The following is a 14,218-nucleotide window of genomic DNA, read 5'->3' as shown; positions in this document are numbered from 1 at the left end:
TGGGCATACCCTTCCCACTCGGGGTGACAATAGCAAAACAAAAGATTTGATAGCTGGAAGGTTTAGAATAAATCTTGACCTCTGGCATTGCTCTGGGCAACCCTCCAGACCATCGTTCTTCGCCTGCCAAGTCATTACAAAAGGGGAAAGACCATATGCAAATCAAGCTTGGTCCCACCCCCAAATGGGTAGTCCAGCCCGAACTGCAACGTCACATCCCTTTTGCACGAGACCACAAGCATCCCCAGCCTGTTGGGCGTCATCAGGGAGGAGTAGCTTGGGTCTCTAGTCCCAGCAGGCAAGGGACCCACGTCTGGGCATATCCTTTCCACTCGGGGTTACAATAGCAAAACAAAAGAGTTGATGGGTGGAAGGTTTAGAATAAATCTTGACCTCTGGCATTGCTCTGGGCAACCCTCCAGACCACCGTTCTTCTCCTGCCAAGCCATTACAAAATGGGAAAGACCATATGCAAATCAGGCTTGGTCCCACCCCCAAAGGGGTAGTCCAGCCCGAACTGCTAGGTCACATTCCTTTTGCACGAGATCACAAGCATCCCCAGACATGTTTCAGCCTTGTTGGGCAACATCAGTGAGGAGTAGCTTGGGTCTCTAGGCCCAGCAGGCAAGGGACCCACGTCTGGGCATACCCTTCCCACTCGGGGTGACAATAGCAAAACAAAAGAGTTGATGGCTGGAAGGTTTATAATAAATCTTGACCTCTGGCATTGCTCTGGGCAACCCTCCAGACCATCGTACTTCGCCTGCCAAGCCATTACAAAAGGGGAAAGACCATATGCAAATCAGGCTTGGTCCCACCCCCAAAGGGGTAGTCCAGCCCAAACTGCTAGGTCACATCCCTTGTGCACGAGACCACAAGCATCCCCAGACATGTTTCAGCCTTGTTGGGCGTCATCAGTGAGGAGTAGCTTGGGTCTCTAGGCCCAGCAGGAAAGGGACCCATGTCTGAGCATACCCTTCCCACTCGGGGTGACAATAGCAAAACAAAAGAGTTGATGGCTGGAAGGTTTAGAATAACTCTTGACCTCTGGCATTGCTCTGGGCAACCCACTAGACCATCGTTCTTCGCCTGCCAAGCCATTACAAAAGGGGAAAGACCATATGCAAATCAGGCTTGGTCCCACCCCCAAAGGGGTAGTCCAGCCCGAACTGCTAGGTCACATCCCTTTTGCACAAGACCACAAGCATACCCAGACATGTTTCAGCCTTGTTGGGCATCATCAGTGAGGAGTAGCTTGGGTCTCTAGGCACAGCAGGCAAGGGAGCCACGTCTGGGCATACCCTTCCCACTCGGGGTGACAATAGCAAAACAAAAGAGTTTATGGCTGGAAGGTTTAGGATAAAACGTGAACTCTGGCATTGCTCTGGGCAACCCTCCAGACCATTGTTCTTCGCCTGCCAAGCCATTACAAAAGGGGAAAGACCATATGCAAATCAGGCTTGGTCCCACCCCCAAAGGGGTATTCCTGCCCGAACTGCTAGGTCACATCCCTTTTGCACGAGACCACAAGCATCCCCAGACATGTTTCAGCCTTGTTGGGCGTCATCAGTGATGCGTAGCTTGGGTCTCTAAGCTCAGCAGGCAAGGGACCCACGTCTGGGCATACCCTTCCCACTCGGGGTGACCATAGCAAAACAAAAGAGTTGATGGCTGGAAGGTTTATAATAAATCTTGAATTCTGGCATTGCTCTGGGCAACCCTCCAGACCATCCCTCTTCGCCTCCCAAGCCATTACAAAAGGGGAAAGACCATATGTAAATCAGGCTTGGTCCCACCCCCAAAGGGGTAGTCCAGCCGGAACTGCTAGGTCACATCCGTTTTGCACGAGACCACAAGCATCCCCAGACATGTTTCAGCCTTGTTGGGCGTCATCAGTGAGGAGTAGCTTGGGTCTCTAGGCCCAGCAGGAAAGGGACCCATGTCTGGGCATACCCTTCCCACTCGGGGTGACAATAGCAAAACAAAAGAGTTGATGGCTGGTAGGTTTAGAATAACTCTTGACCTCTGGCATTGCTCTGGGCAACCCTCCAGACCATTGTTCTTCGCCTGCCAAGCCATTACAAAAGGGGAAAGACCATATGCAAATCAGGTTTGGTCCCACCCCCAAAGGGGTAGTCCAGCCCGAACTGCTAGGTCACATCCCTTTTGCACGAGACCACAAGCATCCCCAGACATGTTTCAGCCTTGTTGGACGTCATCAGTGAGGAGTAGCTTGACAATAGCAAAACAAAAGAGTTTATGGCGGGAAGGTTTAGAATAATTCTTGACCTCTGGCATTGCTCTGGGCAACCCTCCAGACCATCGTTCTTCGCCTGCCAAGCCATTACAAAAGGGGAAAGACCGTATGCAAATCAGGCTTGGTCCCACCCCCAAAGGGGTAGTCCAGCCCGAACTGCTAGCTCACATCCCTTTTGCACGAGACCACAAGCATCCCCAGACATGTTTCAGCCTTGTTGGGCATCATCAGGTTGGAGTAGCTTAGGTCTCTAGGCCCAGCAGGCAAGGGACCCACATCTGGGCATACCCTTCCCACTCGGAGTGACAATAGCAAAACAAAAGAGTTGATGGCTGGAAGGTTTAGAATAACTCTTGACCTCTGGCATTGGTCTGGGCAACCCTCCAGACCATCGTTCTTTGCCTGCCAAGCAATTACAAAAGGGGAAAGACCATATGCAAATCAGGCTTGGCCCCACCCCCAAAGGGGTAGTCCAGCCTGAACTGCTAGGACACATCACTTTTGCACGAGACCCCAATCATCCCCAGACATGTTTCAGCCTTGTTGGGCGTCATCAGTGAGGAGTAGCTTGGGTCTCTAGGCCCAGCAGATAAGGGACCCACGTCTGGGCATACCCTTCCCACTCGGGGTGACAATAGAAAAACAAAAGAGTTGATGGCTGGAAGGTTTAGAATAAATCTTGACCTCTGGCACTTCCCTGGGCATCCCTCCAGACCATCGTTCTTCGCCTGCCAAGCCATTACAAAAGGGGAAAGACCATCTGCAAATCAGACTTGGTCCCACCCCCAAAGGGGTAGTCCAGCCCAAACTGCTAGGTCACATCCCTTTTGCACGAGACCACAAGCATCTCCAGACATGTTTCAGCCTTGTTGGGCATCATCAGTGAGGAGTAGCTTGGGTCTCTAGGCCCAGCAGGCAAGGGACCCACGTCTGGGCATACCCTTCCCACTCGGGGTGACAATAGCAAAACAAAAGATTTGATAGCTGGAAGGTTTAGAATAAATCTTGACCTCAGGCATTGCTCTGGGCAACCCTCCAGACCATCGTTCTTCGCCTGCCAAGTCATTACAAAAGGGGAAAGACCATATGCAAATCAAGCTTGGTCCCACCCCCAAATGGGTAGTCCAGCCCGAACTGCAACGTCACATCCCTTTTGCACGAGACCACAAGCATCCCCAGCCTGTTGGGCGTCATCAGGGAGGAGTAGCTTGGGTCTCTAGGCCCAGCAGGCAAGGGACCCACGTCTGGGCATACCCTTCCCATTCGGGGTGACAATAGCAAAACAAAAGAGTTGATGGCAGGAAGGTGTAGAATGTTTAGATAGTGAGCTAAAGACTCTGGGTAAGTCTCTCGTAACCAGGACTAATGTCTGCCAGAGGGACTCCCAGGACCCCCACTTGTCAATTTACATATTTAAGTAACTTTGGGTCTCACCCTAAGTTACTAGGGGAATCCAGACGTGGACCCCTTGCTCACTATTCTTAGAGAGGCACAGATCCACCCTACTGATGAAGTCTAACCAGACCGAAACACGTGTCTGGGGTTGCTGTTGGTGCTCTTGTTCAGAGAAGAATTGCCTAGCATTTCGGTGCTGGACTGCCCCAGGGCAGGACAAAGACTGATATGTTTAGGATATTTCTTCTCTGTGAAAGATAGTGAGCTAAAGACTCTGGGTAAGTCTCTCGTAACCAGGACTAATGTCTGGCAGAGGGACTCCCAGGACCCCCACTTGTCAATTTGCATATTTAAGTAACTTAGGGTCTCACCCTAAGTTACTAGGGGAATCCAGACATGGACCCCTTGCTCACTATTCTTAGAGAAGCACAGCTCCACCCTACTGATGAGGTCCAACCAGACCGAAACATGTGTCTGGGGTTGCTGTTGGTGCTCTTGTTCAGAGAAGAATTGCCTAGCATTTCGGTGCTGGACTGCCCCAGGGCAGGACAAAGACTGATATGTTTAGGATATTTCTTCTCTGTGAAAGATAGTGTGCTAAAGACTCTGGGTAAGTCTCTCGTAACCAGGACTAATGTCTGGCAGAGGGACTCCCAGGACCCCACTTGTCAATTTGCATGTTTAGCTATCCTGTCAACAAAAGCGTTCACTTTCCCTATATCATCTACTACTTTCTGATGTGCCGCGCTCTTCATGATTGCTAGTTGAGTAGGAAGCGCTAGTGCTAAGAGTAGCTGAACTATCAAGGTGCCATGTTGGATTTTCGTTCCGTGTGAGGTCAAGAAACCTCGTTCTGCCCATAGTCTACCGAAGTTGTGAACCACCCCAAAGGTATACTGGCTGTCAGTAAATATATTCAATCTAAGCCCTTCGGAAAGTTCACAAGCTCGAGTTAGTGCAATAATCTCTGCGGCCTGCGCAGAGTTATGTGAAATTCTCTTGGTTTTCATGATCGGGCTTAGTGTAGTGATGGCATAAGCAGCAGTGGATGTACCATCCAGAAGTTTGAAGCAGGAGCCATCACAAAAAAGCTGCCCCTGTGGATCTTTCAGAGGTGTATCTTTCAAATCAATCCTGCCTTTAGTTTCTTGTTCTGTGGTATAAAGGCAGTCATGTGACATTTCGTCACTGCAAGCAATATCTTGTGGAATAATACAGAGTGAGGTACCAACACGGTTAAAGTATGCCCTAGGACCATACCCTCACTCTGTTTTACAGACTCAGCAGCATCAGCAACAGCTCTCAAACATCTCGGCAAAGCACATGCAACAAGATCAAGCATGGAGGAAAAATAACTGCACAGTCTATTCTTCCCCCCATGTTCCTGCGTTAACACAGCCAAAGCACATCCATCACGTTCATGCACATACAGCTCGAAGGCCTTATCATAATTTGGTGTGCCCAAAACTGGTGCTGAACACAGTGCAGTCTTGGGCAGATCAAAAGCTTTCTGGTGTTCCAAGTTCCACTGTAGTGGCAAAGAAATGCCCTTCTTTTTCAATGCCAACTTTGGTTTGATCACTAGTGAGAAATTAGGGATCCACTGTCTGGGACAGACATGCTAGAAATGCTCTTAATTCGTTCAGGTGTCAATCTTCTCCGCTACTTTGACAGGAGATAGCCTAAATAGACGACCTCCTGTCGACAATACTGAAACTTTTTCAATGAAGCTTTATGCCCATGCTTTGCTAAATGAATAAGCAATAACACAGTGCCTTCCTTGCAAGCACTTGAGTCTGCAGCTAAGAGAAGGTCGTTGACGTACTGTAGCAATGTACAAGTAGAAGGCAACTCAAGTGTATCGAGCTGCTCTTTCAAAGCCCTACTATGAATGGTCGGACTCTCTGTGTACCCTTGTGGCACACGGGTAAATGTAAACGAGCGCCCCCCTAGGGTGAACGCAAACAAATATCTACTATCCACGTGTATGGGAATGCTAAAGAAGGCATTCTTAAGATCCACCACACTGAGATGAGTAGCAGAAGCTGGAATCATTGTAGTATTGTCGTTACCTCAGGCACAATTGGAAATTGTGTAGCAACAATCTTATTGATAGCGCGCAAATCGATAATGAAACAGAAAGGAATCGCATTATCCCTTTTCTTATACACCGGTAAAATTGGGCTATTGCCCAAACTTCCTGCCATTTCTTCAATTACTCCCCCATTGCCAAAATCCCCCATTCACACAGCCTGGCTGTCAATCACTCAGCAGGGGGGTTGTCCAGCCCGGACAACCACCTCAGCCAACCAACACAAAGTGTGACTTGGGTCTCCACGGAAACCCTGTGCAGGGGGTGATTACACCCCTCCCTCACATTCAGTCCACCTAGACACCCAAGGAGGGCTTCTGGTCAGAAGCCCGCCAAAGGTCGGCGAACAATGGAGGCAAACCTAGTTTGCCGCTCAAAGAAAGACCCAAGAAGGATGTTAACAAAAAGAAATGGCGATTAAACCCAACTGGAGCTGAAATAAAAAGTATTTGGGCAAGCGGGTTTAAAGTTCAAGGCTACTAAAAGAGCCTAAAACGTTACCACATTATGTAATATAACCCCGGTAGGAAAATTAGGGTAGATACCACTGCCACCAGCCAAGTCTTAATGTTAAGGGAGAGAAACAATGCTCCAAGAGGCATTGATAAAACGGGCTAAGAATTAACCCTTTCCAATACTCCATATAAGATGGGGTGTACTGGATCCGTGGTAAGAATGACTAGGTAAAGTTAATGGCAACTTTACCCTTTTCTGGGGGACAGTAGTCAGCCCCAGAAAATGGAGTCTGTGAGAAGTCTAAGAGACAACCCCTGTGTCATTGCACAGAAGATGCTGTGTAACACACAAAGAGTGGGGCTACTGAAGTGGTGTACTCCAGAGTCCACAATCACAAAAACAGTTGAAATACACATGGCAAAACACAGCTGCTGATGGACTCACTAGGTAAGGGAAATTAGCCATAGAATGAGAATTCTCCCTAACAATCGCCAATGACCCTCTTGTCTGCAATAAGCACATTGGTTCGTGAGTACAGGACCCATCGGCACATTACTTTTTGGAACAAACTGACCTCGAAACTGTGTACTTCTGCCTCTAGGCCCTCTGACCATCTGTTACAATGATACCTTGGTTTTTAAACACTTTGGACTGTGATTTAGCTTGCCAAGCACTCTCGTAAGCCATAATTTGTGACTGGATATCAGGCAAAAGTCCACACACAAACTTATCCACAAACAATGTTTTCCCGGACTCGGTGCGTAAATCCTGTCCGCTAAACTCTGAGAATACTTGTTCGAACCGATTAAAGAATTCGGTAGCACCTTCAGATTTTCCTTGGGTACAAGCAGTGAGTTTGTCCCAAACAATCCTTTTCTCTGGGATTAAAGTCTTTAATTTTGCTACTATTCTATCTGGCAAAGTCAATATCACCTGCAGTGGTCTTTCACCAGCTGTCCTTTCTCCATCTAACCTAACCAAGTTAAGCCATGTGTCACCTAACCCTGCTGGATCATCTACAGTCCTAATCTGTTTCCATAAATCAGCAGGTAGGAGCACAGGAAACAACAAGTCTATATCACCCAGAGTGAAAACTGACGAATGTAGGATAGATTCTATTTCTTTGTAAAGCCCTGTTGGATTTTTCCTTATGTCTGGAATCGAGTGTCTAATAGTATTCACTTCCAGTCTTGAGAAAGGGACGTGAACAAACTGTGATACGTAATGAGCTGCAATATAATAGGCTGCTGTACCGGTTGCAACATTATCCGGAATCTGAACTTTGGGAACAAATGTCGGAGGAACCTCTCTCATAGGCAACTGTGTTTTACTGATACTGAAGTGCTGCCTTGCTGGAGGAACGTCTACTTTACCTTGCATTTTCTACAGCAGCACTGCGAGCCGTGTGGGCTCTTGCTGCTCTTGCCTAACGCTTCCTGGAGGAGGCGTGCACAGTCGCGATCACGTGACTTAGCACGTGACTTTGTACACGGCATTAAAGCAAGGCTGAGGCTTCTCCGCCTGTGTGGGGTGCTTTACTGATACTGAAGTGCTGCCTTGCTGGAGGAATGTCTACTTTACCTTGCATTTTCTACAGCAGCACTGCAAGCCGTGTGGGCTCTTGCTGCTCTTGCCTAACGCTTCCTGGAGGAGGCGTGCACAGTCGCGATCATGTGACTTAGCACGTGACTTTGTACACGGCATTAAAGCGAGGCTGAGGCTTCTCTGCCCGTGTGGGGTGTTTTACTGATACTGAAGCGCTGCCTTGCTGGAGGAACGTCTACTTTACCTTGCATTTTCTACAGCAGCACTGCGAGCTGTGTGGGCTCTTGCTGCTCTTGCCTAACGCTTCCTGGAGGAGGTGTGCACAGTCGTGATCACGTGACTTAGCACGTGACTTTGTACACGGCATTAAAGCGAGGCTTCTCCGCCCGTGTGGGGTGTTTTACTGATACTGAAGCGCTGCCTTGCTGGAGGAACGTCTACTTTACCTTGCATTTTCTACAGCAGCACTGCGAGCCGTGTGGGCTCTTGCTGCTCTTGCCTAACGCTTCCTGGAGGAGGCATGCACAGTCGCGATCACGTGACTTAGCGCGTGACTTTGTACACGGCATTAAAGCGTGGCTTCTCCGCCAGTGTGGGGTGTTTTACTGATACTGAAGTGCTGCCTTGCTGGAGGAACGTCTACTTTACCTTGCATTTTCTACAGCAGCACTGCGAGCCGTGTGGGCTCTTGCTGCTCTTGCCTAACGCTTCCTGGAGGAGGCGTGCACAGTCGCGATCACGTGACTTAGCATGTGACTTTGTACACAGCATAAAAGCGAGGCTTCTCCGGCCGTGTGGGGTGTTTTACTGATACTGAAGCGCTGCCTTGCTGGAGGAACCGTCTACTTTACCTTGCATTTTCTACAGCAGCACTGCGAGCTGTGTGGGCTCTTGCTGCTCTTGCCTAACGCTTCCTGGAGGAGGCGTGCACAGTCGCGATCATGTGACTTAGCACGTGACTTTGTACACGGTATTAAAGCGAGGCTTCTCTGCCCGTGTGGGGTGTTTTACTGATACTGAAGCGCTGCCTTGCTGGAGGAACGTCTACTTTACCTTGCATTTTCTACAGCAGCACTGCGAGCCGTGTGGGCTCTTGCTGCTCTTGCCTAACGCTTCCTGGAGGAGGCGTGCACAGTCGCGATCACGTGACTTAGCATGTGACTTTGTACACGGCATTAAAGCGAGGCTGAGGCTTCTCCGCCCGTGTGGGGTGTTTTACTGATACTGAAGCGCTGCCTTGCTGGAGGAACGTCTACTTTACCTTGCATTTTCTACAGCAGCACTGCGAGCCGTGTGGGCTCTTGCTGCTCTTGCCTAACGCTTCCTGGAGGAGGCGTGCACAGTCGTGATCACGTGACTTAGCACGTTACTTTGTACACAGCATTAAAGCGAGGCTTCTCCGCCCGTGTGGGGTGTTTTACTGATACTGAAGCGCTGCCTTGCTGGAGGAACGTCTACTTTACCTTGCATTTTCTACAGCAGCACTGCGAGCCGTGTGGGCTCTTGCTGCTCTTGCCTAACGCTTCCTGGAGGAGGCATGCACAGTCGCGATCGCGTGACTTAGCACGTGACTTTGTACACGGCATTAAAGCGAGGCTTCTCCGCCGGTGTGGGGTGTTTTACTGATACTGAAGCGCTGCCTTGCTGGAGGAACGTCTACTTTACCTTGCATTTTCTACGGCAGCACTGCGAGCCGTGTGGGCTCTTGCTGCTCTTGCCTAATGCTTCCTGGAGGAGGCGTGCACAGTCGCGATCACGTGACTTAGCACGTGACTTTGTACACGGCATTAAAGCGAGGCTTCTCCGCCCGTGTGGGGTGTTTTACTGATACTGAAGTGCTGCCTTGCTGGAGGAACGTCTACTTTACCTTGCATTTTCTACAGCAGCACTGCGAGCCGTGTGGGCTCTTGCTGCTCTTGCCTAACGCTTCCTGGAGGAGGCGTGCACAGTCGCGATCACGTGACTTAGCACATGACTTTGTACACGCACTAAAGCGAGGCTTCACCACCCTTGCGGCGTTAAGCCCTGGAGGCAGTAAGGGCTGGAGCCGCTGTTGTGCTGTTTGGCTGTGACCTGTGAGTAACTTGAACTTGGGTCTTGTGCTGCATAACTCATTCTCAAGCACCTCTTCAGCTCTAAGGGTTTGGGGTGGAGAGTCGGACTCTGGCAGCTCCACAAGCTGTCGGGCGTTCCCTATCCTGAGACTGAGCGCTCCTCTTGGTTCTCTTGACGATTGTGGCTATTCTTAAAATCAATATATTTTAATTATCTATTGACTAAGAACATTATCAATTCTGGTTCATAATACATCTGTTCTTACTATTTATTTTTGGGGGGGGCTGCATAGATCCATTTCCTTTTGTACTTTTAATCCAAGAGTGTTTTTGGGACATTTGTCATTTTTTTGCCTGAGGTTGCCTCTGGTTTTTTAGTGCTATATTTTAGATTGCAGTGTTCATAATTTTATCGACTGTTGTGTACGTTGTTTCTGTGTATTTTAAGGAAAAAATTAATCATAACTCAGGTTTACTTTTAGCATAACCCAGTATTGTTATTTTCTTAAGTCCCCTGTATTTCCCTCCTGGGTCTTGGTTCTCTCTGAATGACACGTAAGGGACTGCGAAGTCAGACAGCTATGGAGGCCTCACTGGCTTCGACTCCGTCTGCTACTGGTAATTTACCTTCTGTTTCACCAGTTACTACTCTGTTAGATACTCCCTCCCCGGCTATACTGGGGAATTTACATTTTACTCCTTAAAACCCTGGTATAGGCTCAAATTCATGTCAGCGATAGGTCTGAGGTACTCAATGCTATGGGTATTATTCCACGCAATATAGCTTACAATAGCTGTATCTTTAATGGATCTCATGATATCTCGATAGATACACAGGAAGAACGTCTAGCAGCTACCTTAGCCTCTAATCTTGCGGAAGGTGCTATTCTTCAAAAGGATAAGGGCCATTTGGATTACTCTAACAACAATATGGTTAATATTGTTCTTTCAACACCTGCCCACCCTCAACCCAGGACGCCTATATTATCTGTTATGGCGACTGACTCTGTAGCTAATGCCTCTGCATTACCAATGGTGACAGCCAATGGGAACATTGTTTCTCCTCCCACTGAACCTTCGCCAGAGGTTAATTCCGCAGCTAGGGGTATTAACCATATTTCGACTATCCATGTTAATCTGTCTACTAATGTGGCTGGAACTCCATACACTCCTACAGGGAAGTCTATACCTATTTTGTTCAAAACTCCACTCAACAAACCCATAATCCCACCCTCAAAACAAAATCCAATCTGGCTACCCAAGGGAAACCAATTCAAGGGAAAAATATTTCACACTTCTTTGGAAAGAGGACTACATCTAGTACCCTTGTTAAATCTCTACACTCACTTCCAACAGTGTCTTCATTAGATCACACTAATCTAGTCGATGTAGCTAAGAAATTGGAGATTGAAGACCCTTTAGCTCAGGATATTGACGACATCAGCATTATTGAATGTGCAGATAAGGCAATTGCTGATAGTCACCTGGGCCCCAATTGTAATAATACAAAAAATGTCATCCAGCAAATCTGTGATGATTCCTTTGCAGGCTCTCCTTCTGATCTCATCAACTTTATTGATGAATACACTGAGAAACAAAATTGGTTGAAAGAAGGGGTCTACTCCCAGACTCAAAAAAGGATCAGGGCAGCGAATCTATCTTACATCATACTCTTAAAGAGGCAGATGAAAGAATTAAATTTTCTCAACCTACTATCTCGGCTCTGAATATGGTTCTGAGTTCCTTTGTGAGTTTGTATGGTAATATATGGTCTGAGGTCAGATCTCACTCTCCCCTCCTATCGGAAATCTATTCTAGGTTAGAGGGACTTGACAGATTTGAAGAGCTAGTTAAAATTATTAAGGAAGAACATCCACTTTTGTCCACACACGGTCCTGACCCAATCCCTCCTAATCAACTACCGTCTGAAGCCCATATCGTACATAAAGGGCTCACTGCGACCATGCCAAGTATACAAGATGTAGTTTTAGTTAAGGGCCTGGCGCCTACGGTCGCCAAAGGCCCAGCTTCGGATTTTTGTAACCATCCTTCTATGATTTCGACAACTATTCCCGAGGGTATGCGAGAGGTCACTGGATCGAAGGCAGTTCATCCTACCCCTCACACCAAACTCACTATGGTACTAATGGAGGAGAAAGTCCAAGAGGAATCGGTTGGTCCGCTTCCTAATCTTATTGTTCAAGGTCTTCCCCTTGTGGGTAGGTCTTTAGAACCAGTAGATACTCTTAAGGGTGCCCTCATCGCCTCCTCATTGGATTTCATATCTATTCCGACTTCAGAGAATCCATCTGTTTCCACTGAACCCATCAAAGAAATTGTACATCAAAAAGTTTTGCCTTGTATAGGAAGAAAAAGGAAAATTACTCAGCAAATGAAGAAAACTAAAAATCAGAAGAACGTGAAAAATCTAAATTCATATACGAACCAATTTTTCAAACATCTCTTCCTGGCAAATACTTTAGCTTCTTCATCTACTACTCCCGTTCCAAAGGGGACTGGGAATTCTGTTGAACCAGTGGTTTCTCTGACCCCTATTCCTACTATGGTGGCTACTGCGGCCACAGCTGACTTACTCCCCACTACAGCAGCTCTATCTCCCTTACCGGATGGTTTGGTTGATAGTCCCTCGACTAACAACATTCCTCTCTAGTAGTGGGACCCAATATTGAGGGGGCTGTGGACTCTGTAACTCCTAGTATTTTGATAACAGCTCCAACTCCACTAGAACCAACCCCCATCAATGCCTCTATGGTGCTAACCACCAATAGCATTGTCAAAGCAAAGGATTCCTCTTCTGCTGTAGTACTCCCTATTACTCCTTCTAACTGTATATCAGGGATAGATCAGAGCCATTCAGAGACTACCCTGCCAACGATTACTGCAAACTTGGTTAACATTGATATGGTCAAACACTTATTCCAAGAGATACTGGTTCCTAAAACTGTATGTGAGGCAGTGCCTAAGTCTAATATATGCCCGTCCCAGGATGGGGCTTCTTCTACCCCGCCCCTACCTTTGGTGCCATCGCTCATTTCTGTTATTAAGGGTTCTCCTGCTAATATTGAGCTTATAACGAGGGACGGTGATACGCGAGCTCGACTAGAGAGGGATTCGTCTGCCCCTCTCTCTTTTAACACATCCTTTTCAAGTTTGCCTACTGCTGGCCCGACTATGGGCCGTGAAGGTGTCCCCTCTGGGCCTGACTCTGTTCATTACAATACTCCTTTCAAATTATGTGAAAGATTTCCTGTGAGTCCAAATGTCATTCAAAATAGGACTATACTAAGAGGTGCTAGGGGCCCCGACTTGGCGGTTGATTCTTTAACTCAGTTTACCAAAAAGATCTCTGATTCTCTACCTGACTTATCAGAATCGAAAGTTCCTCATGACATTATACAGCTTACCAGCCCTTGGGGTCAAGATATGCCAATCTGTTTAAATCGTGGTAATATTTTAAAGATTTTCCATCAACTTCCCTCGCTCTCGCTCATCTCTAGCTATGACATGGATAGCATTTTTTTCCGGGTAGATGTAAGTAATATCATTCTTAAATCAAGAGTGGTTCTGGACTTGATCATGGGGCATAGGGAAGGGTTAAAGCAACTTGGCTTTGAAGCAAATTTACTGGAACCCACTCAGTTCTCCAGTAATAATGGAGGGGATGCAGAATATAGGGGTAAGCTCACTATGGTATATCATCCGGAAAGAACCCCACAGCCCCAACGCAGGCAATTTATGCCCAAATCAAATGGAAACTTTCGCAACTGGGCACAGGTTACCGCAGGTCTGTAGAAATGAGTACCCTCTGATTAATTCAGAACTCTCTCCAGATGTTCCTCCCGTGAATAGCTTTGGGTTTCTCTCCTGGAATTCTAGAAGTAATTTTCACCTCTTTACGAACTTAGACACTGTCACTCTGATTAGGGCTTCACATTGTTTCTTTCTCCAAGAAACCTGGATGCTCTCAACTCCCGTTTTAGATGGGTTTTAGATGGGTTTGATACCTTTTCTCAAAATGCTAAACCCAGCTTGGGAGGGAGGCCATCGGGTGGTCTTCTTATAGGATTAAGAACTTCTTTTGGTTTTAGGACTAAGGTGCTTTTGGACATGCCTTTTGGTATCTTGGCCCTGGAGGTGTTCTCTCTTGATCTAACGGTTACTCTACTTCTGGTTAATGTATACTGGCACAAGGGAATTTCTCCTCTTGAGCCGTTTTTGCAAGAGTTAACGGATATGCTTCTTTCTTGGAGATCTTTGTACCCCAGGAGTAAACTGATCCTGGCAGGTGATCTTAATTTGGATTGTTCTATATCTTCCGAATCCAAATATGACGACCTGGGATTGGCTATGGAGGATGATTCTCGCCTAGGCTTGAAATTCGCACGGGGTCGTCGTTGG

Source organism: Ambystoma mexicanum, chromosome 1q, assembly GCF_040938575.1.
Source record: "Ambystoma mexicanum isolate Mex_15411 chromosome 1q, UKY_AmexF1_1, whole genome shotgun sequence".
Lineage (NCBI taxonomy): Eukaryota > Metazoa > Chordata > Amphibia > Caudata > Ambystomatidae > Ambystoma > Ambystoma mexicanum.
Note: the sequence above shows the minus strand (reverse complement) of the source record.